The following is a 7,820-nucleotide window of genomic DNA, read 5'->3' on the forward strand; positions in this document are numbered from 1 at the left end:
CTGAAGATAATAAGTTCTAATTCTATTACTAAGATTTCCTTAAGAAATTTGGTTAAAGGAAATCGTAAGTTAACACACATGTTTATCGGTATAAAAGAGAAGCGAAATATACCAAAGGGATATTCAAACTCATAGTCGAAAGCAGATTGACAATGCCATGGCAAAAACGAAAAGACAAACCACGATGCATAAAACACAATATAACAGAGACATAAACTAAAAGGTATCGATTACAAGGGTAATGACGTTTTAACATTGAACTGGTACGCCTAATTGTCTTTTATTCAAAGTTATAAAAATTCAAACAAAACAATCAAAACAATAGATATTCACTTAAGTGGATCGCTTGGTAAGTGTAACACAATTCTTAACGAACTGAAAAAGGTCAAACTATTTATAACCTCATGTCATATGTTATTTTAAATGTTTTTGAATATTAACCAAAAAGTAAAGGTAAGAGTTTTCAAATATATATTTCGATTCATGTATTTTACAATTTGAAAGTGATGTAGGCTTTAAGATATGAATAAAACGAGATGTTAAGAAAAAGTGAATAAATTTAAAAAATGTGTCATAAGCCAAACTTCTTTAATAAATAAAACATGATGATACAACTAAAGACAGCCACTGACAAAATTCTTTACATATGAGACAGACACATGCACGTGTGGCGGGTTTAACCAAATTTTGCACCCAAACATCCTCCTTTTAATTTCGAGAAGTGGAATTACAAAAGATCTACAAAAAACCCAATCAAAATTAGTTAGGAAAAAAACCCCACTCATAATAGAATGTTTGCATTTAATAAAAGCAGACTCAAAGTACATAATCTGCTGATAAAGATATCATGCTGTTTTTTACAGCTGTATTTCGGACTTAATGTCATAAACAATACAGGAAGACACAATCTCTTGAAATACCGAAAATAAAACTAGTGTTAGACCACTGCAGAAAAGATCCTTCTACTTAATTGAAATAAAGCATAACAAAATTATCGAGCTCCAACTCCGAACTCAAAATTACACAATTCGCTTCAGTTTGTTTAACATAAAATACATTTAATCTAGTAAACATGAGCCAATACGCATTATCTGCAGTAAAAATAATAGTTTGAACAAGCCATTTTTTTACAGTATAAATGCAATACTCATACTTATATAATTATCATTTCATATAAAAATAAGAAGATGTGGTAAAATTGCCAATGAGACAACTCTTCACAAGAGACCAAATGACACAGAAGTTAACAACTATAGGTTACCGTACGGCCTTCAACAATGAGTAAAACCAGTACCGCATAGTCCGCTATAAAAGGCCCCGAAATGACAAATGGTAAACAATTCAATCGAGAAAACTAACGGCCTGATTTATGTACAAAATAATGAACGAAAAAAAAATGATATACAGCAACAAACGACAACCAATGAATTACACGCTCGTGACTTGGGACGGGCGGGGTTAAACTAGCTTGAAGGAGCCAACCCTCCCCCTAACCTGGGACAGTAGTGTAACAGTACAACATAAGGACAAAGTATAAAAATCAGTTAAAAAGGGCTTAACTCAACAGATGGATACATATAGATTCTACCACTGCATCGATTGTGATACGATATTTATCCACTCGAGACAGTTAAATTTCCAAATTTAAAACGCGAGGCTCGCCGAGCGTTTTAAATATTTAAAATTTAACTGTCGAGAGTGGATAAATATCGTATTACACGAGATTTGGTGGTGGAATCTGTTTCTCTAATGATTTTCAAACAATATGCAGGCAAACTTAGTCCTTCTTTTTGAATGATCTGCAAAAAGATGTGTTCTTTCTATGTGACGTCATCAGGCATGGTCGCCTTTTTTCATGCCGTCACAATAGGAAATTCAGAGGAAAGCAAGAAAATTCGACGTCATAATCGGATTTTACCAATGAAGAACTGAGATCAAACGAACCACACGTTGATTAAATTTTTTTTATACAATGGGTGCAGAAAGGGATAAATTGACGAAGAATTAGAGAAATAGCAAAATACATCTAACAAAAACACAGAGTGGACGTGGCAGGGTACTTATACATTTCCCCAACAAAAAGACACTATGTACAGGTCTGAGAGTACTCGCAGTTACTAATAGCTAGTTCATAGCCAATAACAACTAATAAAAAAATCATGCATCTACGACTAAAATATCAATCAGTACACATCCAAAATTTAATGGATTTAGTGTAAAGACGTCATTAACAGTCAGAGAAAAACATGACCTTATGCAATGCCAAGATACAGGAATCGACAGATTGTAGAGTCATGAATATGTATATGTATATAAAAATGATATAAATTTTGATTTTAATTTACTGATAACAAAAACAATATTAATACCAATAAAAACAATATTCAGAGATCTAATTATAGTGTTGAATTGGTAACCTCGTAGACTAAGTTAATTCAAAGGATCGATAAGTTTACCCGGATCGTATTTAAGTTTACAGGCTCGGTAAACATCATCTCTGTTAAAATTAGGATGTGCTATTCCGTTTGAAGTAAGTTTTCTACAGGTACAACTTCCAAACCAAATCTTTATATCTATGGAAGAATTTAGTGAAGGTTTTACGTAATTTGTGGTAATTAAATCCCTAACTTAATAATTTACCAATAATACATTCATGTTCTTTTTGTCGATTCAAGGAAAGATGTCATCAGGAACGGAAAATTACGAGCGTCTGAATGAGCTATTAAATCGTTTAGTATATCCAACATGTGAAAAGATTCTAGAACATTATCTTCAATCAAATAAAGTATCGATCTACCAATTCCTAGAGACAAACAAACATCGCATCGTGCACTGTTCTCGTGTCAAAACAACTTGCTGTTCACTGCATGCCAACTGTGCATACCCAATATCGGCAACGTTGACCAAAAGACAGTGGAGCTTCTTGTATAAAGACGAAGAAAAAAATATTTGCACAAAGCCAGTTTGTATTTGTAATGTTGTCACAACATGCAAAAAATTTAGGAATCTTAATCTGAATGTTATATGTTTCCTTATAATTGAATTCTCAATGATTGATGGATTAAACATGGAAGCATTGAGGAGACTGAATGTATTCAATCAAGAGATGCAGGACATAAGAACAGGAATAGTTCCGTATAGTGAATTTCAGACAAAATGGAATACCACTACAGACAGTTTAATGGTCCTAGGTGTTACTCAGCAGCAGATAGATAGAATAAAGAAACTGAGAGTAAACCGAACACCTACTCCTACTGCTTTAGATGACAGGGTAATATAATTTAAATATTTTCCACAAAAATTAAATTTGTGAAAACAAAATATTTCGCCGTCGCAATTTTCCATACCTTAATACAAATATATTATAAAACCAAACATCATTCTTATCTGCTATGTTCTTCCTATCCTATGAGTATCGTAGACAAATATGATATAAAATGACACGAGTAAGGAATGGTCATCCAAATGGTGAAGTTGAAATCATCCCTTCGTAAATTTTACGGACACCATCACGAGTTGGTTGACCGTTATGGAATAACCGTTTCACAGATGATATCGGATATGTTCCTTATGTCGTAACTACAATACCCTTCCCTTTTCACGAATGTGACCTACCGAATTAGACTATTTACCGGATTTGTAATAACATAAGCAACACGACGGGTGCCACATGTGGAGCAGGATCTGCTTACCCTTCCGGAGCACCTGAGATCATTTCCAGTGTTTGGTGGGGTTCGTGTTGCTTAGTCTTTAGTTTTCTATGTTATGTCATCTGTACTATTATTTGTCTGTTTGTCTTTTTATTTTTGGCCATGGCGTTGTCAGTTTGTTTTCAATCTATGAGTTTGACTGTCCCTCTGGTATCTTTCGTCCCTCTTCTACTACTGAAACCTTTATGAAAGTTAGTTTCGACATGAAATACTGAAATAAGATGGTCAATTCACATCTTTGAGCACTGATCGTAGAGGCTAATTTTATTAAATGATAATAACTTTTAAAGCTTAAGTAAAAAAGATAGACAGATTTTTAAAATTTCTTTACTTTTCTTTTTGACAAAAGTAAGGTATACAAAATAAAGGTGGCTTTACTAAATGATGACTGCTAAAATTCGATTGAAAAAAATATTTGGCACAATTCTATAGATTTGAGTTTTAATGATGTGCAGAAAAGTTTAACAGCTTCCAGTAAAAAGAACACCATGGAAGTTTTTCTTTCACTATGCCACTTAACATTCATTATGTGAAATGTAGTACTGTCGTTTTAATCTAAAGAATACATAGCGCACTCCGGCAGTAGACTCGACAAACCCGGCAGTAGACTCGACAATCCAACCAGTATAATTTGTAATGCAATTATGATCAATTATACATCTAGAGCTGACTCAGATATCCCCTCTAGTAAGGATTCCACCTTCTAAACATGAGTGAATAATATATTGTCATTTATAAAATGTATTAGTAGTTTTACAACCTAGAAACCTTTCAAGTGCTAAGACAAATAGTGTCAGCAAAGTCTGTTCTTTACATGAATTGATGATGTCTGTTCTACTACAAATTAAAGAAAATTTACTGTGAAAGTGATCAATGTTTGACACATCAAATATTATAATCACATGATGATGATTTTGTTTAAACATGGAAGTTTTATATGCCCCTGTTCAATATAATGTAAACTTTCAAAAATTCCAAATTAAGATTTTGACCCAGATTCGGTTATTTTTCCAAACTTGAAACTAAAAGTACGAGGTTTTGAACTGTAAAACAGCTATAAACTCAATTTTTTCCTTGAAAGCGGCTATACAAAATTTATGAATATTACTCTTACTCTTAGATCAGTAATCTTTCGGAATTTTAGGTTCCCAATGCTCTTCAACTTCGTAACTTATTTGACCTTTTAACTTTTCGAGCGTTTCTGGTGAGTCTTTTGTACATTAACAATTATAATTCAGGTATCGTTGATGAGTTTCAAAATGGTTAATAAATTTATCTATTTCATTTTTTGCAGAATTGCAGATGTCCATGTTGTAAAATACTCCTAATGGCATTAGTCGTATCCTTTCGTTATCATTAATTTGAATTTTGAGGAAAACGGTTGATATAAAAATAATGTAAATATTAAACGTAGAAAGCACGTATATGTATTCCTGTATGGATTGCTTTGTATTTCATAAGTGTGAGTAAATTAAAAAAGTGTCTATACTTAATTTTTTTATCAGAGTTGTTGGAAATCAAGTGATTACAGAACAGAATGGAAATCGATAAATTGTCGCTTCCTAACTAAAACCTTTCTATAATTTTTGGTCCTCAATGCTATTCAACTTCGTTCTTTATTTGGCCTTTTAACTTTTTGATTCAAGCGTCACTAATGAGTCTATTGTAGACGAAACTCGCATCTGGCTTACAAAATTATAAGCCTGATATCTTTCACGGTCGGAGCTTGAATTGACTTTTTTCGAGAATGAAAATGAGTTAAATGAGTTTCAAAACTTAAAATTTTTTTTTTAAACTGGAACAATATTCAAAGAACACTTTCCACTATGTATGCATTATTCTTTACAGTTAATATTAAAGTCTACAAACTGTTAGAATGAATGTCAAATTGCGTTTTAATTCAGAATATTGGTTGTTATCTGTTATCAAATGTATTTCCTCTGTGAATATCATCTTAAAGGATTGGTTTGATATTTCCTTGACACATAAAAAGGTACTGATTATTCTAGGCATACCTGTAGGAATCATAGTTGTACTTGTCCTGTATATTTAATGGTAAGTTAACAAAATATTAATGAAAGGAGAATTGGGGTACGTCCAGTAAGACTGCAACTAGGAACACATGAAATCTTAAGGTGTAGAATATTCAACGGTAGACAAGCAGACCACTCTCGGTTTTACAAAATATTTAAAATAAAATTTAGTCTTTAATGATTTACATAATCAATGTCTATTCAGCAAATATTATTTAGAAAATAAACACAAAAACAGACAGTAAAATACAAAAAAAATACAATTTGGAGAAAGATTTGTGCATACATGCTACCAGTCAACAAATACGGCCATTTATGAATATTGAATGGCATATTTTGATTGTTTAATTTATTGTGTATTGTTTTATGTTCAGTGGAATATTTTTCTTTTTACCTTCATTTACTATTTGAATAATTCATTCATTTTTACTAAAATATAATGCGTTTAAAAGATATTTAATTTTCTTTATTTCAGACAAAATTACTGGTTAACAATTGCATGAATATAGATGTTATAAATATATTCATAAAGAGCTGGAATAATGCAAATACAGATGAATTCAAAAAGAAAAAAAGACTGACACAAATTGATATACTTCTATTCAGAAATTAATGCTATGCTTTATCAATGACAAAAAATAAATAAAATAACAAATAAATAAATAAAGTCAAATAAATAAAAATTACAATATGAATAGTGCAAGAACATTTAAAAATACTAGCTCTTTTATTTGTGGTAATGATATTTCATTAAAAAAAGTGCAAGATGTAAAGCATTATTTTTAGTTGTTGAAGATTCGTAATAATATATGCTTTTAATAAATCATCAAGTTTCATTATACTTTCTAATTTTATCAAAGTAGCATTTGTTTATGGTGTGGCACAAATAAAGTTTTAATGAACCAATGACTACTGACCAATATAAATATGAATCAAACTTTGTCATGTTTGTAAAACACAACTTTAATTCAAACAAAACCTTTTTCTCAACCTAACATCATCAACATGCTTGGTTTTTTACATTATCATTATGTCCAATATTTAAGTCAGGCGCGTACCCGATAAAGGGAATTCCAGAAACATGTGAACGAAATTCATGTGATTGATATATACACACACATATATATAAGTACGTATAAACAAGTGACAACTCTACGACAGATCCATTGGATCAACAGTGAAGGTGATACACGGCTGAAAACACACATTATATTCATAATTACTCTAAATATCAGCACAACAATGTTAAATCTGCAAATTTGCGGAAGCAAATTTTTGTTCTTCCCTCGCCGGGATTCGAACTCATGCTATTAGACATTTACGGAAAGTCTCGGTACCGACTGTTGACACCGACTCTGACAGGTAAAATGAAGGGGGTCGTCTCAAAATTAAAAAAAAACCTAAATAATTAGCTTTTCAAGGTAAAATTTGCAAATAACAGTTAAACAAGATTTTACACAACAATTTATTTAATCAAATAAGGTTTGCTTCTGTTAATTTCCTAGATATTTTTTACTTAATATGTACAGTTCCACAAATCTTATCCCCTGATTCTTAGGTATCAAAGGTATCTGTGAGCTATTGCCCTGATCACATGGCATCCGTAGTTTTGTGCGTTATCTTTTCCGACTGAAAAAAAGTATTTTACCAAACTTGGTATAAACGAAAGGTCTTTAGATACAGGAATTATGTCTGACAACCCTTTCAAATTTCAAAATTGCCATCGCAGCCTTTCATCGTTAAACATCTCGTCCAAAAATGAATGTAGGATTGATGAATGGATGGTTGGATGTTCATCTTATTAAAGTGGCAAGCTAAATTCAGGAAAGGGCACATAATTAGATATGAATATTTGACCTTGCAATGTACAAGACCGACACACCGATTTTTAGCGTTCCATTTCAAAAAGGTAACTGTCCGCAGTAAAACATGTCAACCAACCCTAACACATTCTGACTCAGGGCCGACTATGCTTTGTGCTTAGTGAAGAAGCAGTAAATATCAATTTGTAATTGGTTTGACCAGTGGCGGATCCATAATTTCCAAAAAACGAGGGCCTGTTACATTTTTGGCTCCT

The 7,820-nt window shown here is 32.0% G+C and overlaps 1 long non-coding RNA gene across 1 annotated transcript; it reads left to right on the forward strand.

Annotated features, from left to right (window-relative positions):
• Nucleotides 1–371: 371 nt before the first annotated feature.
• Nucleotides 372–6,645, forward strand: LOC127708445 (uncharacterized). The gene is made up of 5 exons (XR_007985275.1): nucleotides 372–453; nucleotides 2,676–3,271; nucleotides 5,005–5,049; nucleotides 5,704–5,765; nucleotides 6,219–6,645. It is a non-coding gene; the product is annotated as an uncharacterized LOC127708445 (long non-coding RNA).
• The last annotated feature ends 1,175 nt before the right edge of the window (nucleotides 6,646–7,820 follow it).

This window comes from Mytilus californianus, unplaced genomic scaffold, assembly GCF_021869535.1.
Source record: "Mytilus californianus isolate M0D057914Y unplaced genomic scaffold, xbMytCali1.0.p SCAF_7, whole genome shotgun sequence".
In the NCBI taxonomy this organism is placed as follows: domain Eukaryota; kingdom Metazoa; phylum Mollusca; class Bivalvia; order Mytilida; family Mytilidae; genus Mytilus; species Mytilus californianus.